At 42.1% G+C, this 27,926-nt stretch overlaps 1 long non-coding RNA gene across 2 annotated transcripts in view; it reads left to right on the forward strand.

Annotated features, from left to right (window-relative positions):
* The first annotated feature begins 3,026 nt into the window (after nucleotides 1-3,026).
* The window catches only part of LOC309804618, a 44,150-nt gene continuing 19,250 nt past the window's right edge, over nucleotides 3,027-27,926 (forward strand). For both annotated transcript variants that reach the window (XR_014294143.1, XR_014294144.1), the window contains exons 1-2: nucleotides 3,027-3,111; nucleotides 6,657-6,835. This is a non-coding gene — a long non-coding RNA (uncharacterized lncRNA). The remainder of the gene's footprint in view (nucleotides 3,112-6,656; nucleotides 6,836-27,926) is intronic.

Genomic DNA, 27,926 nt, shown 5'->3' on the forward strand with positions numbered 1-27,926 from the left:
TCAGATGCATCTGAGAATTTCAGGTGAACAACACTTCAGGGTCAAGGGAGCCCTGGTGATGGTTCTAAGAAACAGCTCCCATTTTTGTATCACCTACATTTTAAACCACAGGACACTGGCAGAAGGTAGAGATGGTGGTGGGTCACTTTCTTAATCAAACCCAGGGAAAACCAAAAAGGGGCAGCATGCAGTTACCCTGTTGTTCTCTAGATCATCTGATACCAAGGGCTTGGATTCTGGTTTGACCACTCACTAATCATATGATAATGGCCAAATTACTTTCTAAGCCTCAGTCTCCTCAGCTGTAAAATGGACATAATACCCATCCCAAAGGGTTGTTTGGTTGTTTGGTTGTATCCCACAGATCACATTTTCTCGGCCTGCTAAATTTGAGAGTTTTAAGGTTAAACATTTTAAAATGTAATTTCATAGGTTTTCTAAACTCTTGAAACCCTTGTATGAGGGACACAGGGACCCCAGGTCCTGTGGTATGTTAAGGCTCCCTAACTGTGGTGCCAACATGGGCATGCCAGTGACACTTGACTAGGCATCTCTTTTTCAAGTTTTATTTTGTTCATTTCTTTTTAATTAGAAAAGAGAATTATTATTTAAAAATAAAAAGACATAGTCACAGAAGGCTTGTGTAACACATGCAAAGGGTCCCAGTTCTAGAGACAGGCAGCGCTGTGTTGGCATCCCTGCCACTTGTTAGATGTGTGACTCTGGACGAGTCACTTGATGTCTCTGAGCCTCATACTCTTAATCTGTAAAATGGGAACCCTGCTGTGATGAAGAGGTAATGAAATAATTCACATAAAGTATCCAGCATGGTGCCCTGATGAGGTCAGGACTCCTGGCTGTTTCCTCGCAAAGCCCCATTCCTCCTTTGACAGCGCTTATATAACACAATTGCAATCATATAGTTACTTCTTTCATGTTTGTCTTCCCCACCACACTGAGCCCTCTGATGGCAGTGATCATGTCTGTCTTATTCCACACTATGTCCCTGGAGTCTAGCAGGGAGAGTCTAGCTCAGAGGGATTTCATTAATTATTAGAAGAATGAATGAATGGACAGAAATAGTAAAATTTCAGACCCCAGTAAAATGAACTCTAAGAGGCTGCCCAAATTCTTTCTAATACCTTGAAATTTCTTATTTGAAAAAAGTGGGCCATCAGCTCAGGTTTAGTAATCTCTTTGTTAAAATGATATTTTAAACTGATCATTATTTTTTTAACCTGAAAATTATTGCACACGATTTACCTAGGCAACTATAAGACACAGTAAAGATTATCTTTTTTTTTTCCTTCTCACAGATTTTAAACTTCAGAAAGTAGTTTTAAACATTGGTGTTGCTTTCCATTTTTTAAGTGATTAGTTAATCCAAAAGATCTGGATAAGTTAACTGTCAATCTAGTTGACTGTCACAAGCCCACAACAAATATGGGACCAACTATGCTTATAACATTCAATTATGAGGTATAAGAATGAATTCAATTACTTATTGGATTCATTATTACTTACTGAATAAAAGGCTTTTAAAAAGTTTACAATAATAAGGGAAGCACCACTCACTTTATACAATCCTTTAACTAATGAGCATTAATATTGAGGAACACACTTTTATATACATACCACTTTAAAACAAGACAAACCTTTCTATAAAATGTGCATTTGTTCACAGACTTTAATATACAATTATTATTAGTTGACTTTTAAAATGAATACTTTGTATATTAATCCCCAAAGCACTGACTTTTCACTAGTGTCCCAGTAGGTAAGTCACCAGGAATGCTTCCAGGAATTCACCCCCTCCACGATGCCTGGCACAGGGGTAGCACATGAATGGTGTCTACCCTTGGACAGCCTGTCGGCCTGTGGAAGGGGTGGCAGGGCCTAGGCACGTACTTACCTTGCTTCTGGTCAGGCTGCAGTGTTCCTGGGTCTGAAACCCTTTGTTTCTTCTGCTGCTGCTGCTACCATTGGAGCTTATATACCCTACTCCTACCAAGCTTTCTGATGGAAACGTAAACTAGAAACTGACTTGTTCCAAGTTGCAACACTGAAAACAACTCTCACAACCTTCTGGGGAATTTCAAGAAGTTCCTTTTTTTTTCCTCTGTGTGTATCAATAAGGCAAACGTAACACAGGCATCAAAATCCCAGGTAATGAACTAAGAGGAAATGACTTTTGGGTGGAGAAAAAGGAAGGAGATGGGATGGTCACTTCTTTGGGTTGACATCATGGCCAAGGTGCTTAGAGAGAGTAACAGGCAGCCTCCCTGGGCTCCACAGACTAGAGGAGAAGGAAGGCCAAGGAGAGGTCACGCAGGAGGATGAGTTCAGGTCAGGATCCAGCAGTTGTATTCTAGAGGGTCCAAAAGCAAAATCTATGGTTCTCCTGAGAGTAAAGAGGATGAGAAGAAGCGCAAACGATTTAGTATGTCCGGAGCATCCTCCCCCAGCATTACTCCTTTAACATCTGGATTTCAGAAACACACTTTTACCACCCCTTGTGCTTCATGCGCCACTCACACGCACACGCACACTCACACAGACACAGCCCTTGGAAGATGATAAATGTGTGTATTACTAATAACATTCAAATCTGTACGAATACTGCCTATGCTCATAGGTACTCACTCATAGATGGATGGAAGCAGAAAGTGAAATATCCACAGGCATATATACAACTGATGCCACACTCAAGGCACACCACTTTGGGCACCCAGACTATATCTTCACACTCATTTTCACACAAATCTATGTCCCTAGGAGCTCTACACAGATGCACAGAGTTAGCAGAACTATCTAGAAATTTCCAGCGGAATTTCACATTGCTAAGAGGAGTGCAAAGGCGTACACCGGCGTTAGACAACCCGACACCAATCTGCACACGAACAGGAACACTTAACACGATCACCTACACCAAGTACTACAGGCAGAAAGATGCGGGCCGTACTCAAATACGTACGCTGCCGACAGAGGGCGCTGCAGCGACGCGGTCCCCGCGCGGCGACGCGGGCCCGGGAGCGCACCCTCTGGTGACTTCTCCATCCCGGCCTCTGGTCCCAGAGGCGGGGGAAGTTCCTGGGACCGGCCGGGTTTAAGGTGGGTGCAGATTTCCGCGCTAACTTTCCTCTCAGTCTCAGTCGGGGAAAACGGGGAACCCGGGCGAGAGCGGCGGAGCTTCCCAGCTGCACACTTCCTCCCTCCCGCCATTTGTCCGGGCCGTGGGAGGGCGGGGGCCCGCTTAGCTGGCAGTCCCACTGGTTATCCGGCCTTGAGCTCTGGCTTGGGCGGAGACGTTACCTCCAGGTCAGAGGGCCTCCTCCTGTCTCCTCTGCCCTCTAGGCTTGAAGGGGGAACGGAAGTTCTTCTCAAGTTAAACAACAAAGCAAATGTCATATATCTAAGATATATGGTTATGTGAACAAAGTAGGTTGCATTGCATCTTGGTGGTATGATCCTGTGTGTGTGTGTGTGGGGGGGGGGGAGAGAGAGAGAGAGAGAGCGAGAGCGCGAGAGCGCATGCGCTTTTTACAGTGGGCGTCCTTGAGGAGTATAGCTAGGAGGTGATGGGACCTTTTCACAGTTTGACTTTTTGTTGTTGCTGTTGTTCTTATATGATACACAGACGTATTAAATATGTATTAAAATATGTACCAAGTTGGGGGGGCTTCTTCCTGTAAAAAGGCCTTCATTTCCCCCTGCAAATCATCAACGGTTAATGAACAGAACATTTAAAATGAATTTGACATGAAATAGTCCACTAATTCATTTACAATGGCAGTACCAGTACAGATGAGGCCTTTTGTGACCCTCCGTACATATATACATATGTAAAATAAGACAAAGCATTAAAAAGTGTGCTCATAAAAGCATCTTCAAAATGTTAAAAAATTGATCTGAAACATAAAATCTAAGTAAAAGTAGCGTCCTAGTTATGCAAAAAAAACTTCAAGGTCAGCCTTGGCCCCCCTTTTCTGCTGAGATTGCAGCCCCGGGGTGAGTCTTATATGAAAAGTGTGGGACCACCATTGTTCACCAATGCCAAGGGCAAGTAGTAGGTGTTTAAGAACATAGGCTTTGGAATTAGGGACCTGGATTCCAGCACCTGCTCTAAAAATTACCTAACTTCTCTAAGCCTCAGTTCCCACACCTGTAAAGTGTGATTAATAATAGTACCTGGTCTTAGGTTTGTTGTGAAGATTAAATGGGGTACGATGCAATGCACTTAGCACAGCATTCGGCTGAGCGCTTCATAAACCACTGCTCTTACTCATTTATTCATTTATTCACTGGCGGGAGGACAGTGATCTGATTCCAGTGGTTTCTGAGAATGATGCGTCCAGATCTGAGGGTTGGGTGGGGAGAGACTGGGGCAGAAGGCTCGGGAAAGAGAGTGCCCAGCAATCCAGTGTGAATGGATGAGGACGGCCTCATGCTTCCTCCCCCTGCCAGGAGGGGAGCCACGTGACGTATCTGCTCTGTGATGGTGGCAAGAGGAATGAAAGAAGTCAGGGAATTAATGTGAGGAACCAGGATTAGGGCTCCTAATCGTCCTCATGCCGTGAAACCACATGACTACAGTTGGGCCATTACTTTGGCCCTGAGCATCCAGGTAGCCAGGATGAGAAAGAAGAACCTGTACTTGGGCCACCTCTGCCCCAGAGGACTGACTACCTATTCTGATGAGGCCACTTCACCCACTGAGGAAAGTAGTTCTCATACTTTATCTACAGATAAGAAAAAAGTTCAGGTTTGGGGGACCCACCCTCGGAGATGGTGACTCAGTAGATCGGGAGTGGGGTGCAGGAATTTGCATTTTAACAAGTTTGCAGGTGATTCTGACATGGGGACTGTGGTCCACACTTTGAGACATGTTACACAACCCTTGTGCTGTGGTGCCTGGAGATACATCCCATGCCTTACTCATCTCTGGATACCCTACAAGGCCAGCCAGCACTCTGGTGATGTTAGCCAAATGCCCATGTCCTGATTTCACAGAAGAGGTTTATCACCCTGTCCCACTTCACCATTCAGACACTGACCCCAGGCAAACTGAACCAAAAGCTCATGATCTCCCTGTGGCTTTTCCTGTGGGAAAGGAAGCTCTGCTAACAAACAGCAGGAGTGCTGAGCTGTAAGATAGAGAGGATCCCCCTAGAAACTGAAAATAACTTGAAGAATTTTTTTACCACAAACCTTTTTTTTTCCTAGAAGAATGCTCCGAACTTCTAAAGTTTTAAATAAAGGGGAAGCCACATATGCTCTTTAAAATTGAAATATTTTTAGAAAATTACACAAGCAATACATGTATGTATGCTATTGTAAAACCTTCAAACCATGCAAATAAAGATAGAATAAAAAGTTGAGGCCCTGATTCACATGGCTCCCAGAGGTCACCAGTGCCAACACTTTGATGTATATTACTCCAGAGTCTACTCTTGGCTCTTTTCAATGCCTTTCTTTCCTCTTCCTCCCTCCCTCCCTCCCTTCCTTCCTTCCTTCCTTATCTAAATGGGATCATACTGTACATATTCTTCTGCAAATTGCTCTTTCCTTATGATAGTCTGTTTTGTGTCCGGCAGCCTCCTATGTCTTCCTACAGGTCATCTAGAATATTCTATCACTTCAGGCTTTGTTCCCCAGCCAGCTTCTCTCAGGCTCCTAAAATGGCTCTTCAATTCCAGGCATTAATCCACACAGGACATCATCTGGGATAATAAAAGACTGTCTTTTCTGGTGTGTCTCTCTTAGGAGCAAAGAATTTGTCCCAGAAGCTCCCATGGCCTTCTCCTTGTCTGCTTGGTCCCCTTGAGTCAATCATTGAGAAAGAGGATGGGCATACAATGAAAGTGTTAGACAAGTCAGGTTTGCCCCTGAGCTGTTAGAGGATCAAGATCCCACAGGAGTGGATACTCCAATGAGGTGGAAATGGCAGTGCAGCAAAGAGTCAAATGTGTCTCATAGGTGAGCCCCACTGGTTAGTGTTGCCAATGAAGTGAAGAAATATGGCCATTTTGTGGCTCATGAGGACCAAGTCTTCTTCCCCCAAATGGTCAGCTGCTTTTGAAGGGACACTTGGAGTTTAAAGGCATTGGCAGTAATTCCCACCTGCCATCTCAGAAATGTGTGCTCTCGCAGAAAAACGACTGGAAGATTTTATAGACAAAAATTTAACCGTATATTGATATATCTGAGTGGTAACCAGTGTACGTGATTTTTGTCTTCTTTGTGATTTCCTAAATATGCCAATATGTCCACAATGAACTTGTATTACTTTTCTAATTGGAAAAATGTCATTGAGAAAAGAGATGAATGAAATATACAAAAAAGGCAGAATGTTTAGTGGTTAGGAAGTTGCCTTCTACAGCCAGACAGACCTGGGTTAGAACATGATCCGTATGTCAAATATAATTGAATGTGCTCCTGGATTATAACCTTCTCCTGGGATGAAAGTTGCCAAGTCACTGTGAAGTGCTATGCTTTATGGGTAGTGATGGAGAGGCGTTTGTCCTAGGTATGATGTTTCCTAGAGGCAGAAGACTGCCTGAAGTAATCTCATTCAATTATTTCAAGTGTCCTTCAAATGCCTGTTTTTTGTTTTAGTGCTTTGTAAAAGATCGCTAAAGTCAGCTTCATTTTTACAGAGACTAAGATGTCTTCACCAGCCACCTCCCCTTCAGCAATGACTCTGATCACGTTTCTATAGTGTCATCCTTCTCTCCCTGGCCTGTGCTTTGAAGGCAGCAGGTGTCAGATGTAGTCACTTCTGAAGTTCATCATCCAAGTGGGCATCTTTGACCTGCTCTACTGGACTGACTGCAAAGTAAGTCAAATATTCCACTCTGAAATTGATTTTTCAATTTGAATATGGAAATCTTTTTCTCTTCCTCTCTAAGTGCAATTTTATGTCAATCCCAGTGAAAGGAATGGGTGTGTGGACAACTGGAAGGAAGTGGGTGTGTCCTGGGCTGTAGAATTGCTGAGGTGTTTAAATGCTTATGCTAAAAAGGTGTGGGAACAGTTGGTCTGGTCTTGCAGTTATCAGAGACAGGTAGAACAAGGCAAAGTGGGACAAAGGTGGAGAGGGCAGGCATCTGGGACAAAGCCCTACCATCTACTGTCTGATGGTCCCTTTCTACATCAACTCAAACCAAAAGACAATTATTGCATATCAGCTGGCCACCCCTGCATTTGTAGGATGAATTGTTAAACCACCATTTAATAAAGCACATTCCTGTTGCTACTCATCCTGGTGCACATAGAATCCTCTAACCAAGAAGTAACATGACCAAAAATCAGGGCCTGTGATTTGGTGTATCTTCCATTGTGACTGTTAATTTGGAACTCCCATTCGAGGCTACATTCATTTCTCTATTCGTAGGAATTTATATTCTTCTAGGCTGTTATTATATCTTGCTCTGGAAGCCTGCTCAGGAAGATAACTATTGACCCTAGTCTCTTGCCCTGTCATTTTCTCGCCAATGTTTGGGTTTAAAAATCCTGTCTATTTATCTATCTTTATTTTTGATGGTGCTTTAAAAAAATAACTCATGCTTCTGGTTTAAAAAAATCAAATAGTACGAAGGTTATTAAATGTGTTTACTTTCTTGAGGTGCCTCCTGGACTCCCCAGTGTGAAATCGTTTATACCACAGCCAAGTGAGGCTGTGCTAAACTTACCCTTCACATTTGGGGATAATCTCTTAGTCATTGTACCTGAATATGTAACAAACAAATAGACAGAAACTTTACTTTATTTATGTTTTTTTACCAGGTGAAACACGTTCTTTTAGGCCTTGGGAGATAGAATTGTAAGACTTGGGCACTGCCACCAACAGGTTATGCTCATGTTGGGTAGACTTGATAAAGCATGAAGGTTATATGATGCCAAGACACAAATGTGGCAAGGCACTGAGTGGGTGACTAGTAACCAAATGAGTTTATGCAGAAGGCATTAGCATGTTTGTGGTGTAAAAGCACCAGTGGTGATGAAACACCACTCTGTGGGCATTGAGAGGCCAGAGAAATTTAGCAAAAAGGAAAAACGGCATCCTCAAGTATAGCAAGAAGCAGCACAGCGAACAGACCCTGGAGTTGAACAGTCTTGGGTTTTGGCCTCAGCTCTGTTCTACTAGCTGGATGATCTTGGGCAAATTCCTTCGACTCTCTGAGCCTCCGTGTCCTCATCTGAGGAAGATGGCACTGCTCATAGTACCTACCTCAGAGGAGCTATCAGGATCGAATTACGTTTTGCATACAAGATGGACCAATAGATGGTAACTCTTATTAAAATTAAATAATATAGGGAATTCGCTGGTGGTCCAGTGGTTAGGATTCTGTGGTTCCACTGCAGGGTACATGGGTTCGATCCCTGGTCGGGGAACTAAGATCCTACATGCCACAGGGCGAGGCCAAAAAACAAAACAAAGCAAAGCAAAACAAAACAAAACAAAATTAAAGAATATAAAAAAGGAATGTGGTTGGTTGTCAGACAAGCCTCTGGTCTTACAATGGAGTGATCATTAGGTCAGATGACACAGCAAAGTTTTAACAATTATTTTCTCTTTATTTGGTTGTTTATTTAATTCATTACTTTTTATTTGGCCACACTTTTACTGGGTACCTACTTTGTGCCAGGTGCTATGTCAGTGCAGGAGGAACACTATCCCCGCTAGTGATGTGTCATAGGACCTTAGCGGGCAGCCAAAAAGCCAAGAGGCAAGGACACTGCAGTGTAACACATCTTACTATGGTGATCGGGGCAGGGTGATTTAGAAGCACACGCGTTTTGGGGATGGTGGTTGGGGAAGGCTTCCCAGGAGACGTGATATCTAAGCTGAGGACTGAAGAATGAGGAGTTTGTAAGAGAAACAATAACAGCTAACTTTTTGAGTGCACTCCTGTCTACTAAGTATGGGGCTGGGTGTCTCACTTGTGTTTTCTTATCTAGTACTCAGAACAAAACTATGAGGTAGGTACTATCCTGCCCACTTTACAGATGAGGAAGCAGAAGCTCATAGATGTAATAGTTCGCTTGCCATAGAAAGTGTAGGTAGTGGGACTTCCCTGGTGGCGCACTGGTTAAGAATCTGCCTGCCAATGCAGGGGACACAGGTTCGATCCCTGGTCCGGGAAGATCCCACATGCCGTGGAGCAACTAAGCCCGTGCGCCACAACTACTGAGCCTGTGTTCTAGAGCCCGCGAGCCACAGCTACTGAAGCCCGCACGCCTAGAGCCCGTGCTCTGCAACAAGAGAAGCCACTGCAGTGAGAAGCCTGCGCACTGCAAGGAAGAGTAGCCCCCACTCGCCACAACTAGAGAAAGCCCGTGTGCAGCAACAATGACCCACCGCAGCCAAAAATAAATAAATAAATTTATATTAAAAAAATGTAGCTAGTAAGTGGAGAAACTGGGATCAAAACACATCATGTGTTTGAGTTCATTGGTCTCACCTGTCACGAAAGGCCACCCTATGTTATGTTTGTACAGTGAGGGCAATTCAGGTTAGCAGGAAAGGCATCATCCTCACCTAAACCATACATATATGGTAGGCCAAAGGGGTAAGTGGTCTTCTGAGAGGTGGATACATGTGAAATAGGAGGTGCAGAGAGCCTTGAGGAGGACAGTGATCTGATTCCACTGGTTTCTGAGAATGATGCGTCCAGATCTGAGGGTTGGGTGGGGAGAGACTGGGGCAGGAGGCTCAGGAAAGAGAGTGCCCAGCAATCCAGTGTGAATGGATGAAGATGGCCTCATGCTTCCTCCCCCTGCCAGGAGGGGGGCCACGTGACATATCTGCTCTGTGATGGTGGGCTCCACAGGTACCGCTGGGCAGACACTGCGGTACACTGGGCTTACTTTTAAGCCTAGAACATGAAGAGGGCTGCTTAAGAGGGAGGAAGCAAAGGGTTGGGAGGATCAAGCAAACACACTCAGTGCTTGGGGCCACAGCTCAGGCCACGTCTAGACAAATGAGCAATAACCCAGCTGCTACTTTCCATTTCTGTCATCCAAGTGGATAATCAAAGTTTCATACGAGTTCTTTTTGGTTCCAATCATGAGCAGAGCCAGGAGCACGGATGGGTCTAGGAATTAACTGCTTGCTTGCTTATGTATCACTTTTTGCACTGATCTATATATTCTAAAACGAGCAAGAGTCACTTGGACCCATCAGTTTCTGAGGCAGAAACATACTCTCAGAATGATACGTGGGGCTCCATGGGGAGTCCTTGAATGCTGTCCTCGTAATGGCAGCAAACTTTTATTGAGAGCACTTGCTTCTTGCCAGACATCAATTCAGAGCTTTGCAGTTAGTCCTCATAACAGCCCTTTTACAAGGAAAGTCACTGCGGGTAGCGAGAGAGAATGAGTAACTTGCCCAGTGTCTGCCAGCAAGGGGGCGGTGGAGCTGGGATTCATGATCTCAAACACTGCCCTGGACCGCCTCTGCCCAGGGATGGTGATACCGTTGGCCCTCATTTTTATTTGAAGGACTGTTTGCCAGAAAAGCCTCCTGAACGCTTTGGGCTTGACAGGGCCATAGTCAAAATCCTGGCATTTGTTTACTTCACAGCGATTTCTTGAATGACAGTTAACGTGCTAAGTCACTGTGCTAAGTTCAGTGGACACAGCCGTGAGCAGATAGACTCTGTCCCCACAGAGGTAAACATGTATGTGCAGAGGATAAAATCATATGAGGGAAATGAATGGTGGGTGAGACAGGATAACAGGGAGACCTCACTGTAATAGGTCAGGGGAGGCTTGTGGTCCAGTGTTTAAGACTCCGCACTTCACATCTTGGGGGCACGAGTTCAATCCCGTATTAGGGACCTAGGATCCCACTTGCCACACAGTGTGGCCAAAAAAAAAAAAAAAAAAAAGGTCAGGGGAAGCCTTTCTAATGAGGTGGAATTTAAGATGGGACCTGAGAGTAAACCAGGATAAGAGACAGCAAGATGTGCCAGCAAGACATCTCCATCATGGGAAAGGGCTTGCTGTGTGTGAGGAACTGAAAGGAGGTCAGTGTGAGCAGAGCATGGAGAACAGAGAGGAGGGACGCCCAGCAAGGCTGAGACAGGCCTGGGCTAGATGCTGTATCACAAAGACCTTGTGTACTGGCACCTTGAGCACCAAAAGGTAGAAAAGCCACTGAGCTGAAGCAGCCCCAACATCCAAACCAAGATCAGGTACAAATGAGGTCCCTGAGAGCTGCAAAGCATTATTGACTGGACCAGAGGTTTCCAAACCGTCTCAGTTTATGGAGCCCTTAGTACCCCAGTGATTTTTTTCATGGTGCCCTTAGGCCAAAAGAAATACATAATGGTTCCATTTATTAAGTAGATAGGTCCAAACAATGTAATGTCTTTATGTCCTAACAACTTTTTAGCAGTCATTTGAAAGAATGATACTCATAAATTGAAAGAAAATAATCCTATTTTTATTGCATTGTTAAATCACCTGGTTACTAATGGGATGCACATGCCTGTTGGGCACTGGACAACAACTCAAACTTTGGAATCAGATTGGACGCTGCCACCTTCATTTCCTGTTCCACAGATTTCCTTATGGGACTTTTTTTTTTTTATCACAGTTACTGCAGAAAACATGATTTTGCAAAGATATGCCATCATTGAAAGGAATGCAGCATGATCTAATGTTGACATTGAACAACCCTAAATTGGTGCAGTGTTCAACAGATGCTGAGTATTTCACGTTTCCCTTAGGGATTTCAAGTATCTCCCAGCACTTCCGTGAATCTATATGGTGCCTTGGGGTGACTTGGTATACAGTTGGGGGACCACAGAAATAGACATATTACTTTCAGAGTATGGAACGAAGATATTCCTTTGCCGCTAAATCCTTTCTCAAATCCGTATTTGAGCACATAGTAACATTGTGTGTGAGAATTCCAGGAAGGAAAATCGCCGCCTTTCTGGAAATTGTGTCCTATTTGCGCATAAATCAATAGGGGTCGCCCCAGAGTGCTAAGCCAGCCTGGCTGCTTTGGATAGAGGAGAGGAGGGAAAAGGTGAGAAGTGAGTACAGATCTTCAGCAACAGCATGAAAGCATGTGCTGTTGAACAGAGGAAATGAGTATGCAATGTGCAATAGAGATGAAGCAATGAATGCCAGGATTCTGAAGGGTTGGTTGTTGTCAGAACCCGCAGTTAGGCTGGCTAAGCCTCGGGGCGTTGCCCCTCGTAATCAGGAACATCCGGCCAGAAGACCATTCTAGAACATGCAGAAAAGGAATTCAACACCCAGCTCTACCAACACATTCCTTTGGTTGCTCTCATCTGTTTCTTTAGCTGGATGCCATTCTTGATGACTGAGAGAAAGTGTGAGGATTAGTGAGCAGGTGAGCAGACCTGTCTTTGGAATGCCCCAGAACCTTGATGCAGTATAAGCGCCGTGTTGTTTCAATGAATGAACAGTAGCCAGTAGAACCAGTTGACTTTAAGGCAGTTTAACTTTCTCTTTCTGCATGACATCATATATGCAAATTTTCCAGGCTGGTTGAGACACTGATGAAACCAGTTTGCATGGAGATAACCTTATGTCATCCTTGTGATGGCTGGACCCAGGAAGTCAGCTGGAGAATCCACTGTGTCACTCAGAGGTGCAATGTGTCCTCACTGGTCAACACTTTAGGCATGAGAAAATCCACTCTGAATGAGGAAGCGCTCTTAGGTTGGCTTAGGCCATCTCCTTCTATCTGGTAGATGATCAGAGAGAGAGAGAGAGAGAGAGAGAGAGAGAGAGAGAGAGAGAGAGAGAGAGACTTCCCTGGGGGAAATCCCTAGCCTTGGAAATTTTGCACTTGTTGGCATATTGAAGGGTCCAAATTCTCTTTGCAAGGTGTAGTCATCTGAGTTCTCTCCTGGATCCACTGACTTGTCACGGTTTGCCACATGGAGAGTGGTTCCAGTGGTCAATTAACAAAATTAAAAAAGCATGTGTTTATTGGGGACTGGGAGTGGGGATGGAAAATAGCGATGTATCCCTTTGAACATGGATGACCTGGACTGGAGCCACCTTTCCTCACTACATATTACATTTAAAGTAAACTCGTGCTACCTTTTGAGGTGGAATATAGGGCATAGTTAAACGTAATGGTCTCTAAGAGCCCGGATGCTTAAACACCGACTACCATTTATTGTTTATATGGCGTTGGGAAGGGTACTCGATCTTCCTGTGCTGTACTTTCCTCGTGTTACAATGGGGATGGTTTTTCTAGTACCTACCACAGAGGGCTGCTGTGAAGATTGAAGGAGATACTGCACAAAGAGGATTCATGTGCTCTATGAACAGGACCTGGCTTACAACAGACATTCAGCACTTGTTTTTTTTTCTTTTTGTTTTTGAGACTCCTGTCATCCAGGACTAGATAAATAGATTATAAGGTTCTTTGAGCCAAGATGCCTATTTTCTCTTTCTCTTGTAAGTCTTTCAATCTTTAGAACAATGTTGAGCACAAAATTGGTGCTGTTGATTAATAACTTATAAAAATATTTCCCAGTGAATACTCAGGCACTCCTGAAAGTTGCAAGAGGTCTCAGGGTACTTGGTCATAAAACTAACAAACACACCAAGATAGTCCTTGATTACAGTTCCAGATGCTTATATCTCATTTTCTTCAATATCCACTTGAATATTGTATTTATTTATTTTAAAATATTTATTTATTTTTTGGCTGAGTCAGGTCTTAGTTGCCCCACGTGAGATCTTTCGTTGCGGTGCGTGGGCTCTTCATTGTGGTGTGTGGGCTTCTCTCTAGTTGTGGCACATGGGCTCCAGAGTGCGCGGGCTCAGTAGTTGTAGTGCGCAGGCTTAGTTGCTCTGTGGCATGTGGGATCTTATTTCCCAGACCAGGGATCGAACCGGCATCCCCTGAATTGCAAGACCGATTCTTAACCATTGGACCACCAGGGAAGTCCTGAATATTGTATTCTCTCTTTGTTGAGATGATCTCATTGTTCTATTGGAACTTTTTGGAGCTAACGCTTGAAGTAAAGACCCCTTATTAGCCTAAACTTGCAGGATGACAAAATCTAGGGCTTTTAGGAGCCAGGTAGAAAAGGTAAACAGGGTTTCCCTGGTGGCGCAGTGGTTGAGAGTCTGCCTGCCCATGCAGGGGACGCGGGTTCGTGCCCCGGTCTGGGAAGATCCCACATGCCGCAGAGCGGCTAGGCCCGTGAGCCATGGCCACTGAGCCTGCACGTCCGGATCCTGTGCTCCGCAACGGGAGAGGCCACAGCAGTGAGAGGCCCGCGTACCGCAAAAAAAAAAAAAAAAAAAAAGTAAACAAGCGAAGGGTGCCGTGATGGTTCTGGATAGTCCTGGAGACATCAGAATACTAAGACAGTCATGTCCCATCTAAATGCATTCAAATTCAATTTTTCAAAATTTAGACTTTATTTTTAATATCAGTTTAAGGTTTACAGCAAAATTGAGGGGAAAGTACAGAGATTTCTCATAAACCCCCTGCCCCCCACACATGCACAGCCTCCCCCATTATCAACATCCCCATCAGAGTGGTACCTTTGTTAAAACTGATGAACCTACGTTGATATGTCATTATCATTCAGAGCCCATAATTTACATTAGAGTTCACTCTTGGCATTGTACATTCTGTGGGTTTAGACAAATCCGTAAAGACATGTATCCATCATTGTGGTATCGTGTGGAGTATTTTCACTGTCCTAAAAATCCTCTGCACTCTAACTATTCATCCCTCCCCTCCTCAGCTCCTGGCAGCCACTGATCTCTTTTTTTTTTCACGGTATGCGGACCTCTCACTGTTGTGGCCTCTCCCATTGCGGAGCACAGGCTCCGGACGTGCAGGCTCAGCGGCCATGGCTCACGGGCCCAGCCGCTCTGCGGCATGTGGGATCTTCCCGGACCGGGGCACGAACCCACGTCCCCTGCATAGGCAGGCGGACTCTCAACCACTGCGCCACCAGGGAAGCCCACAGCCACTGATCTTTTTACTGTCTTCATAATTTTGCTTTTACCAGAATGTTATGTAGTTGAAATCATATAGTACGTAGCCTTTACAGGCTGGCTTCTTTCACTCTTTAAATATGCATTTAAGGTTCCTTTGTGTCTTTTCATGATTTGATAGTTCATTGCTTTTTAGTGCTGAATAGTATTCCATTGTCTGGATATACCATAGTTTATCTATTAATCTACTGAAAGACATCTTTGGCAACTATGAATAAAGCTGCTATAAACTTTATAAAAACCATGTGCAGGTTTTTGTGTGGACATAAGTTTTCAACTCCTTTGGGTAGATACCAAGGAGCATGATTGCTGGCTTGTATAGTAAGAGTATGTTTAGTTTTATGAGAATCTGTCAAACTGTCTTCCAAAGTGGTTATACCTCAATTCAGTTTTAAAAACAATATTGTGATCACTACAACAAACATGTCTATGGGTGGATTTTGACTGTACTGACTGATTGTAACCTCTGGAAAGAGTGCATAAAACTTGCTGAGGTGTAGTACAGCTCAGAATTCTACACTAGGAATCATAGTGAATATAACTTCTCTTGATATCTCCTTGGTCAACATGAAAAAATACGATGAATGAACAGTTATCTCCTCTTCAAAATGCTCAGGACAAAAGTGTTTTCTATGCAATGCAGGTACCAAACACATCCAGGAAGCTAGGGATCCTCTCCAAGAAAACATGAAAACAAGTGCATTTATTTATGTATTTATTTATTCAGCCATTCCTTCATCTATCACACTTTTATTGAATTCCTAGTGTATTGTTTGGTTGAGAGTGAATCCCTTTTCTTTTTCTTTAAAAAAATATTTATTTATTTATTTGGTTGTGCTGGGTCTTAGTTACGGCAGGTGGGCTCCTTAGTTGCGGCTAACTGGTTCCTTAGTTGTGGCATGTGAACTCTTAGTTGTGGCATGCATGTGAGATCTAGTTCCCTGACCAGGGATCGAACCCTGGCCGGCCCCCTGCATTGGGATCACGGAGTCTTAACCACTGCACCACCAGGGAAGTCCCTAATCCTTTTTCATAAGGAGTTTACAGTTTAGCGGTGGAAATAAGCCAAGGGCTCAGATGTCTATTAAACAGGACAGGATGAGAGAAGGCTCAAAGTCCAAATGAACCGCTAGGGGAACAGAAGGGGTGGAGAGACCACTCCCACTTGGGAGGTTGAAGGCAAGATTACATGAAAGAGGAGGAGTCACAGTAGATTTGAAGGAGAGGCTGTCCTGTTACGAGGAGAAGAAAGAGGGTCAGTCGGGGAGGGCTAGGAAAATGCAGGGGTCCAGTGTCCAGGAGACACCCGTTTGTTCTACCCTGGAGTTTAGTGTCCACAGGAGGAAAAGTGAAACAGTGAAGCTGGAAAGATGACAGCAGACAGATGTGCAAATAATTGACAAGAACAGTTGAGCACTATGAGCAAAGCCCAATTTAGGACGAGGGAGAGAAGTAAAATTCTTGCTCTTCCCTGAACGTGGGCTGTTTACCCTAAACTCTCTGTGCCTTGCTTTCCTCACCTGTAAAATGAGGATAATACTAACGCATTATTATTTACTTCTTGTAATGTTCTTACAAGAGCTAATGCTACTTACTGAGTAAAAACCATGTGTCATGCTTTATGTGCATTAATTTATTTTATTGTTACAACAACCTTATGAGGAAGATACATTATAATCCCCACTGATGTCTGAGGAAAATGAGGCATAGAGAGACAAAGTAACTTGACAGATGTCATAGAGATAGAAAATGGCAGGACAGGGATAATGAGATACTGTCTAGTGTATGATTTGGTCAAGATCAAACATGTGAGCTCTTAGCTTAGTGCCTGCCAATAGCAAGCGCTTGATAAATGCTAGCTATTAATATTAATTTTATTATTATTAATTCTATTATTATTATTATTTGGCTGGAGAAGTCATCTCAGGCTTCATGGAGGAGGTGACATTTGCAATCAGCCTTGAGGGTGGGTGGGCTTTGGACAGGTGGGGATGGAGCAGAAGGATATTTTAGACTTACGGACATAGCAGGAGCTTTGCAGCTTTCAGGTAGAGAATCAGGGAGGAGACCTGGAGGCTGGATCATAGGCTCTAAGGGAAACAGGAGAGAACGGTTCAGCTGGTGGTAGTGTGTCAGCATTTGAGTTTTAAATATAGGGAGTGAGGAGATCAGAGCTTTGTTCAATTTTCTGTTTGTGAACCAAGCTGCCTGCTCTTGAGGCCATGCTGTCCTCTGGGGGCAGCTCTGCAAACTTGAGTCTGTGCAGCCCGGTACCCAGTTCTAGGGGTGCTGCCCAGGCCAGAAGAGGAAGTGTCTTGGAGATCAGGAGTCTCCACTCAAAAGTCCAGCTTTCATTCTAGACTCATCCCTTGATCAGGACAGGCTGTCACTGAGTGCTTGTGTGTGCTCAGAGATGAAGGGAGAAAAAGAAACTGAATAGCAGAAGCCCCTCTGCGAGTCTTGTGGCTTTCTGCACCATCTCTCCTGCTGAAACTTCCGTTTAAGATCCAAAAGGGCACAGCTGACTTAAATCATCTCCAGGGCCAGACATTCCTGGGTGAAAATGAGGGGCTTCTTGGGAGGAAATGAAAGAAGACAGAGATGTGGTTTTGCCTTAAGATTTTCTAATGTGAACCGCTAGACAGATTCATTTTGAAATAGAAAGATGGGCCTGAAAGTGTGATGTAAGTGCAGTCATTTGGAGTCCCTCCTGGAGAACACACAGAGGTGAGTAGGGGTTCTCCAGAATTACCTTGATGGAGTCTTTGGCTGGCAAGTGGGAGTGGAGTGTGCACAGAAATAGAAACCAGACCACCTGGGGTCTTGTGGTCCCGTGTTTTCCAAAGGGCAAGTGCTATGTGAGGTGATTTTAGACTGTAAGGGAACAACCCATTAAACAGTTACAAATCACAAATGAGAACTTTTTTCCATTTCAAAGTTTTTCTGAAGGCATCGAGGAGGAGGTTTCAGTTTGGGGCTAGATGTGTCTTTAATGCCTCTCCACCACTTGTGGATCTCTTTAACAGAGAGTGGGCCTCAGGTGCAGAGGTTTTAGAAGGCAGAAGTATCAATTCTAGAGGGTCTCATCCTTGGCTCACACTGCTATTTCTTGAAAAGAGCTTTAAAAGTTACGTTTGCCTGGTCTTCTCCTCCCTCCGCCGGAATTCTGTTTTAGTATGTCCCGGGGTACGGCCTGGGCATTGGGACTTTTAAAAGCTCTCCAGGCAACAGTTTCTAATTAGAATTTTACATTGTATTTATTAATCTACTTTTGGCAAGTGATGCTGGTTTTCTATTTCAGGTAATGAAGTAAAATTTCTTCTCAGTATCAATTGACTTAAGAAAATTAGTAAGTGCCCATTTTTAAAAAAAAAAAACCCACAAAATGGTATAGTGCAGGTGGCATTTGGATATGGTAAAAACAAAATATGCATGGAGTGAACTTTGGGAAATCTTTGGGTCCTTGCTTCGTGCTACAATATCTGACCTCTTGTTGGTCCAGTCTCCTCAAAAATAAAATGGAAATAATTATTCCAGGTCACCTTTTTCTCAGTGGGTTTACTCTGGGAATCAAATGATTGAGCTTTGTTAAGTTTGATTTGCTAAACAAATGTGAGGAAGGAAATAATGCTGCAGGGAGGGCTAGTTGGCAGATTTACTGAGGGCTGGATTTGGGGCATCTTAGACCAGGCTATTTGGAAGTACTGATTTCCAGGTACCATCTTCTCTCTCTCCCCACCAGGATGACCCACTGGTCTCCAGTAAAGTTATCATAACCTACAATGATTGATTTGCTCCAGTGGTAAACTAAAGAGCAACTCACAGTCCCACCAAGGCCTCCAAGGGTTGCATGTTCTAACAACAGCTGGACATCTTGTGTTCCTGCCCCCTCAGTCAGGATCTTCCACACATGGGAGTGTATGGAGGAGGTGCTGGCCTGGCTCTCTGCAGACTGAATTATAGTCCTGGTTCTGCACCTACCAGCTGAGTGTCCTCCTCCATGGGCTGCCGTTTCTTCAGCAGATAAGTGAGGGGCTTGGACCAGTTGAAGACGAAGTCCAAACTCAAATGCCTTCAGCACCAAAGAGGTGACCCAAATGTAAGGCTCTGCCAAGGGAATTGGGAGTGGTTGGGCCTGTGGCCAAGTGGAGAGCACAGTCTCACAATAAAGATATTCAGATCCAATTTCTAAAAACCATGGTGTCGTCTAAACAATAAATCTGCAAGATGACAATGGGCGATCCTTGGATGCGGTAGTTTCTAAGATCCATTTTAGTTCTAAAAATAAGTTTATGATAGTAAAATAAATTCAAAGTTTCTGCTAGAGGTTTTTGATATGATGGCTGTATTCGGTAATACCCAGGGGCTTCCTTGATAAAAAGACCCAGCATTTATAATAAGAGCTAAGGTTCACATGCTAAATTCTCTAAAACCATTATCTCATTTAATCCCTGCCACAGCCCTCTGAGGTCAGTACTATTATAACTGCTTCATAAAGAATGAGGAAATTGAGGCTCAGAGAGTTTGTCTTTTAAGTAAGATCTCTAAAACAGCACCATCCAATAGAAATATAATGTGGGTCACATATGTCATTTTGAATTTTCATGTAGTCATGTTTAAAAAAAGTGAAAAGAAACAAATGAAATTAATTTTAATAATATATTTTATCAACTTGGAACATTATCGTCTCAAAATATAATCAGTGTTAAAATTAATTAATGAGGGACTTCCCTGGTGGCACAGTGGTTAAGAATCCACCTGCCAATGCAGGAGACACAGGGTTGAGCTCTGGTCTGGGAAGGTCCCACATGCTGCAGAGTAACTAAGCCCATGTGCCACAACTACTGAGCCTGTGCTCTAGAGCCCGTGAGCCACAACTACTGAGCCTGTGTGTCACAGCTACTGAAACCCACACGCCTAGAGCCTGTGCTCTACAGCAAGAGAAACCCACAATGAGAAGCCCGCGCACTGCAACGAAGAGTAGCCCCCTCTTGCCACAACTAGAGAAAGCCCGTGCATAGCAACGAAGACCTGATGCAGCCAAAAAATTTAATTAATTAATGAGATACCTTACATTCCTTTTTGTACTCAGTCCTTGAAATCTAATGTTTTTTCCTTTTTTAAGACATAGCTCTATTGAACTGTAATTCGCATACCATACAATTCTCCCATTTAAAGTGTACAATTAAATGATTTTTAGTACATTCACATATGGGCAATCATCTCCATAGTCAACTTGAGAACCTTTTCATCAACTTGAGATGAACCCCATATTCTTTAGCTGTTATGCTTCTAATAACCTGGTTGCTTCCCTATGCAACCACTCATCTACTTTCTGTTTCTGTAGGTTTCAATTCTGGACATTTCATACAAATGGAAACATATAATATGTGGTCTTTTGTGACTAGCTTCTTTTCTTCTTTTGTTTACAAGCTTCATCCATATATAGCATATGTCAGTGCTTCATTCCTTCTTATGCACAAATAATATTCCATTGTATGATTGTATCACATTTGGTTTATCCTTTTGTCTATTGATGGATATTTGGGTTGTTTCCACCTTTTTGCTGCTATGAATAATTCTGCTATGACATTTGTATGCAAGTTTCTGTGTGGACATATGTTTTAATATCTCTTGGGGTTGTTACCTAGGGTTGGAATTGCTGGGTCATATGGTAACTCGATGCTTGATCATTTGAAGAACTGCCAGACTGTTTTCCAAAGTGGCTATACCATTTTACATCCCCATCAGCCGTGTATGAGGGTTCCAATTTCTCTACAGTCTTACCGACACTTGTTGTTTACCCGACTTTTTGATTCTGGCCATCTTTAGTGGGTGTGATGTGGTATCTCATTGTGGTTTTGATTTGCATTTCCCCAATGACTAATGATATGGAGTGTCTTTTCATGTGTTTGGTGGCCATTTAATACCTTTCTTGTAGAAATGTCTATTCAGATCCTTTGCCCATTTGTTAATTGGGTTATTTGTCTTTCTATTATGTAGATATATGTGTTCTTTACGTATTCTAGATACTAATTCCTTATCAGGTATGTGATCTATGAATATTTTTCTCATTCTGTGGGTTCTCTTTTTACTTTCTTATTTATTTATATTTTATTTTTGGCTGCTTTGGGTCTTTGTTGCTGCACACGGGCTTTCTCTAGTTGTGGCGAGCGGGGGCTTCTCTTGTTGCAGAGCACGGGCTCTAGGCGCACGGACTTCAGTAGTTGTGGCTTGCGGGCTCTAGAGCACAGGCTCAGTAGTTGTGGCATACGGGCTTAGTTGCTCCGCGGCATGTGGGATCTTCCCGGACCAGGGCTCGAACCCGTGTCCCCTGCATTGGCAGGCGGATTCTTAACCACTGCGCCACCAGGGAATGCCTTTTTACTTTCTTGATGGTGTCCTTCAAGGCACAAAAGTTTTAAATTTTGATAAAGTTCAATTTATCTATTTTTTCTTTTGTTGCTTTTGCTAAAGCTCTAAGATGGAGGTATATAGTGATAGACACCTACATTAAGTAAAAAGAAAGATCTCAAAGAAATAATCTTACTTTACACCTTAAGAAACTAGAAAAAGAAGAGCAAACTAAGCCCAAAGTTTGCAGAAGGAATGAAATAACAAAGATCTGAGTGGAAATAAGTGAGAGACTAAAAAGACAATAGAAAAGATAAATGAAACTAAGAGCTGTTTTTTTGAAAAGATAAAATAGATAAAACCAGTAGCTAGATTTACAAAGAAAAACAATGAGGACTCAAATAAATAAAATTAGAAATGAAATAGGCGACATTACCCATATGAAAAATATGATGAATGAACATTTTTCTCCTCTTTGAAGTACTCAACATTTTTCCCTTCTTTCTTGAGATAATCATGATTTTTCTGCTTACTCTTTTTTTTTTTTTTTTTTTTTGTGGTACGCGGGCCTCTCACTGTTGTGGCCTCTCCCATTGCAGAGCACAGGCTCCAGACGTGCAGGCTCAGCAGCCATGGCTCACGGGCCTAGCTGCTCCGCGGCATGTGGGATCTTCCCAGACTGGGGCACGAACCTATATCCCTTGCATCGGCAGGCGGATTCTCAACCACTGAGCCACCAGGGAAGCCCTGCTTACTCTTTTAATATGGTAAATTACATGTATAGGTTTATAAATGTCAACTCAACTTTACATTCCTGGAATAAACTCTACTTGATTGTGATACATTGTTCTTTACATATTGCTGGCTTTGATGTATCAGTGTTCATGGGTAAGATTAGTCTGTAATTTTCCTTCCTCAGAATACCCTCCTCAGTTTTTGGTGTCAAGGCTATGGTGGCCTCCAAACCAGTTGATGAGGGTTCCATTTTATTTATTGTAAAGTCTGACATGATTTCTTCTTTATATGTTTGGTAAAACTCATCAGTTATGCTATCTGGGCTTACAGTTTTCTTTTGGGAAGATTTTAAATTATGTAATTAATTTATTTTATGGTTATAGTATTATTTTAATTTTCTCTTTCTTCTTGTGTCAGTTCTGATAACTTATATTTTTTTAGGAATTTGATTATTTCTTCAAAAATTTGGAATTTAGAAATATGTTTCAATATATTGTCCCTTATGATCTTTTTAATGTCTAAAATATCTAGAGTGATGCCCTTTTCATTTCTGATATTCGTTATTTGTGTCTTCTCTTTGATCTCAATTTGTCTCACTAGGGATAAGTTTTGTATTCAATTACTTTCTACTCTTACCATTTTTTTTCCCTCCCACTTTCTTTGGGTTTAATTTGTTATTTCATGTCTAACTTCTTGAAATGGAAGCATAGATCATTGACTTTTTTCAGTCTTTCTTCTTTCTTAATATAAGGGTCTTAAGATTATAAGTTTCCCTATAAGCTTGATCTTAATTGGTGCCCCCAAATTAATTAATTATTATTGGTTATCTGTTGTTACATCACCAGTTCCTATCAGAGTGCCCAGTCTCCCGTATGTTCAAAGTATTCCAAAGGCTTCTTATTTCATTCAGGAGAAAGCCAGAATCCTTGCATTGGCCCACTTGTCCCTCCATGATCTGCCTTCTACTTCCTCACTGGTTTCATCTCCTATTGTTTACTCACTCCTGTATCCATCCCAGATTGGCCCTCCTACTGTTCCTTGGAAACATCAGATACACTCTTGTCTCAGGGCCTTTGCACTTGCTGCCCCCCATATCTGGAAAGCCTATACTTCAAATAGATGCCTGGCTTGCTGCTTTCCTTCATTCGGGTCTCTGTTGAAATGTACCTTTTCATAAAGACCTTCTGTGACTACCTGTATAAGATAGCACCCTCTAGCATACTCTGTCCTCTTACCATTGTTTATTTTTCTTCATTATGCCTTTTGCCAACTGACACCAAATAAATTTATGTGTTTTTTTTTTGTTTGTTTTGTTTGGCTCTCCTCATCTCCCCTCTCTAGAATGTAAGCTCTGTGAGATCGGAGATTTTTTTTTCTGTTTTATTTACTGCTGTATCTCCAAAGTCTAGAACAGTGTCTGGGATATAGTAGATAATATACAGTTATTCATTGAATGAATGGACTCTGTGCTTGGAGTAGATCTGGATTAAAAGATCTGGATTAAATATTTCTGAATCTATCATTTATCAGCCATGTGAACTTGAGCAATCAAATGAAACTTTCTTAGCCCCAGTTCCTTTATTTGTATAATGGGGATAATAATGTTGCCCTGAGATACTGAATATACAAGTTCCTTATGAAGTATAAAATTATAATGAGACATTTTTAATATGATAGTCAGAAATGTCTTAACATGTTTAAATTTCTTTCTCTTTAGACTTCCATGCTATTAAAAATTCACTTCTTTGGGATAAGACATTTTGTTGCATTTGGCTCTAGCTAAATTATAAGTATGTTTCTTGGAAAGGATAACATTTTTATGCTTCTGTAGCTTTAACAAGTCAGCAGGAATTCACATAGAATTCATTGTCCCTGAAGGCATGGGATATAGGAGAGGTGTGTTTCAATGGAGAAAGCAGCAAGTAAAGATCTGAAGCATGGGGAGAGGAAGTTCTGGAAGGGCAGTTTTAAGTGCACACTGGGGAAAAAATTAAGAAGTCTTTAATTAGTCAGGTAAAGATAGGTTATGCTACAATAAAAAAAACCACCTCAAAATTTCAGTAGCGTGACCAAGAAAAGGTTAGTTTCTTGTCCATATAAAGTATGCTGTGAGTCCATGCTACCCTCCAGGGGATGGGGGCAGGAATAGTTGTGTTATATATGTCTGTGTGTGGGACTTAGTAGGAAGTCTGAATTAAACAACTTTAATAAATTTAATAAAGTTTTATAAGATAATTGCAGTCCTATGTCCTGGCAGAAGATTTTAGAGTTTATGTAGGAATATACTTGAATATACTATTGTGATTCTGTAACCCCTTCCACATAGAGTTTAGATGCAATTATTGCATTCTCCAACTAAAAGTTGTGTCATATATCTTTTGTGTGTGTGTATGTGTGTGTGTATGTTGTATCTTGATGAATATATATGTTTATGCGGGAATGGAACACATCATTTGAATTAGAACTTTAATGAAATACTACCATTTATTGAGCACTTTCTATGTACCAGGTACACTCCCAGGTACCAGGGGCTTTAGACTTCTTATCTCATTTATTAATTCTGAAAACAACTCCTTGAGGTAGGTACTATTGTTGTACACACTTTATAGTGAGGAACCGATGTTCAGCAGTGTGACATAATTTGACTTCAGTCACACAACTAAGTGGCAGAACTTAGACCAAATTCAGGTCTGCTTGGCTCCAGAGGCCATGATCTTAACCATAATGCAGTGCTGCCCGCCCCTCCCCATCTCCAGATAGTACGTCCTGGATGTATAACTGCCGTTAAGTTTATCAACAAACCAAAATTGATGATGACAGCATGATGATGATAAATGTAGTAATATGGTGGTGGTTATATATGATTTGACAGCATTTGGGCTCTAGGTTAGACTGCCAGAGATGTCCTGTTGTACGTGTAACATTCCCAACATTAAAACTACTCCTTTGGGTTCAGACTTTGCATGTGGCAGACCCCAGTTAAAATGCAAATATCTTTCCTGGGAGCAATAATAAGTTAACACCAATCATTATGACTGCATCAGCAAGAAACAGCCAATTTCTATCATCAGGGAATAATCAAGCAGAGAAGACAAAATTTAAAATAGTCAATGTGCTAGAAGGCAATTTAATGTAGTATATACTCAAATGAGAAATTAAATATAATTAGTGGAAGTTGTATTTCACATAAACATAATGGGTAGGCCAGTGAGGGAAGGGTTTCATAATTGGCAGTAATTATCAGGAGAGGTTTCTTAGAGCAGGTGGCACTTGATATGAGTCTTGAAGTCCTGGGTGACTTGAAAACCATATGTTTGTCTCATAATCCTGATTTCCTAAACACTCTTTAGTAATTCTCTCTTTTTTTTTTTTCTGCCCATAACAGTCTATCTTTCTCCATATCTCTTCTCTTCTTTCTCTACACTAATTTAAAAAATGTGACTTGAGTGGGAGCTTCATCTTTTTAAAGATCTTTGTCCTAGATAGTGTTTAATGGCTCACAGATAGGCACTTGATCTGATATGAGCCAGTCCTAATACCCAAACTTACAGCCATAGTTGATGAGTTCAGTGGTGGGTAGCTGACCCAAGATTAGCCAGTTAGATCTGTTTGTAGGGTTTTTGAGTTTGGGACTAGAGAAAGTAAGTCTCAGTTCCTCTGTGGGTTTGTGCATTGTGAGATTTGAGATATGGAAGCTATGAGTATAGTTCAAGAAAGAATAAAGTTGACCTACAGAATGAAACACATGAGACATACAGAGAGGGTCTTGGTGGCATTTAAGTTTCTGATTCCAGAGGTCTCTGAGATCCACTATTAAGCACTGATTTGGTTATTCAATCTTCATATGAATATGAATTTCTAAATAATCTCCTCCCCCACTCTACCCCCCGACCCCCCATCTATCTTTTGCCCTTAGCTAGTCTGAATTGAATTTTTGTCACATGCAACTAAGAGAGTCCTGGCGAATATTGTAGTGTATTTTGTTTTATTGTAACTTCATGTTGAAATAGGTAGAATAGAGATTATCTTTATTTCATAGAGAAGAAAATGAGGCTCAGAAAATATAATGTAGTGAAGACACTGAAAAATATGAGAAGTTGATCCAAAATTTCTCACACTGGAGAAAACACTGGTAGGTACAGGGAGATGCAGGCAGGAAAAGTCTGCTAGTTTAGGAAACTCAGTGTATAAACTATGAATAAAGTAACTTTCCATTGCTGTGGGTATTCTGAGTGCTCTGATGCCAAATTTGGTATCATTTTAGCTTGCGTTTTTCGTTTTTTGTTTTTTTGTCAGCAAAAGCTTGGCTTTTGAGGGAAAAGGAGGAAACCCAATTCCACCACAGCACCTATTTCCCATTTTACTTAAGGTCCGTGGGGTTACCCAGGTGTGAAGTCAGTCATAACTGTACCTCAGGGATGTAACACTGACAAGGATGACTTTTGACAAGGGCTGATTTCAAAATGAAACTGAGTGCTGATTGTCTCACTCTTATCAAAGCACGCTTGAATCTATATTAACCTAGGGACACCAAGAGATTCAGAAAGAACAATCCCTGGAGTTTAAGGACAAACTTTGCTTATGCCGTCTTTAAGAAAAGAAAAAGAACTTAGGACATTTAACAATTTATCTCCTCTTTTATTTCAAATAAGATTTAAGGTGGTTTAAAGGATATGAAAATATAGGAAGACAATAAGTTAAACGTAGAAGAGAACTGAAAAAATAAATGACAATAAGAGTTAGGAGTGAGGCTCATAAACAGTGAATATGATACAGTCCTATACGTTATGTGATAACTGGTCCCCAATTTAGGCTTTAAGCTTTCTTGTCAGTGCAAACACGTAAACCTAATTGATTACACAGTTTGCAGTGTTCATGAGATAAACCAAAGCAAATCCTTGGGAGAAGTACAACTGCATCTGACCCAATGTGTCCCTGGGTTCTTACAAAGAGAGTTCTGTGTTATATAATGTAAAAGCCCTCGAGTGCTCCTTCCAGGAGACCCAAGGATGAGATTCAGAGCCCTGGCAGTATTATTTCTCAACCTTTAATCATCTTTATAATTTCTGCTATATCTACTTACTACATTTAAAAAATTATTAACCTAATATATTTCTAACATAGGTTTCACTTGGATTCCATTGTATTTTATTTTATTTTTAAAATAAATTTATTTATTTATTTTTGCCTGCGTTGGGTCTTCGTTGCTGTGTGTGGGCTTTCTCTAGTTGTGGTGAGCGGGGGCTACTCTTGGTTGCGGTGTGTGGGCTTCTCATTGCAGTGGCTTCTCTTGTTGTGGAGCATGGGCTCTAGGTGCACGGGCTCAGTAGTTGCAGCACGTGGGCTCAGTAGTTATGGCTTGCGGGCTCTAGAGCGCAGGATCAGTGGTTGTGGCACACGGGCTTAGTTGCTCCACGGCATGTGGGATCTTCCCGGGCCAGGGCCGGAACCTGTGTCCCCTGCGGTGGCAGGTGGATTCTTAACCACTGTGCCACCAGGGAAGTCCCTTGGATTCCATTTTAAACTTAATTTCATCTTAGCAAGGTAGATGGGCTAGTTCTAGTTTTATAATACCCTTTAAATTAAGTTTATAAGTATTAAAATTAAAAAGTCTATTATAACCCCAAATTTTCTGATGTACCCCTTTGGTGCAACACCTTGGGAAACACTGGCTTAGGGAAAAAGAGAAATCCAACATTTGAATAACCATGACCTCATTACATCTTAATATCTCTCTTATGAATTATTATGACCATCAGTGTTGAGAATTCTGAGGTTAAAGAATTTGCACAAGGTCCCACAATAACCAAGCCAGGATGAAC

This window comes from Mesoplodon mirus, assembly GCF_964341445.2.
Source record: "Mesoplodon mirus genome assembly, chromosome: 5".
Classification (NCBI taxonomy): Eukaryota; Metazoa; Chordata; class Mammalia; order Artiodactyla; family Ziphiidae; genus Mesoplodon; species Mesoplodon mirus.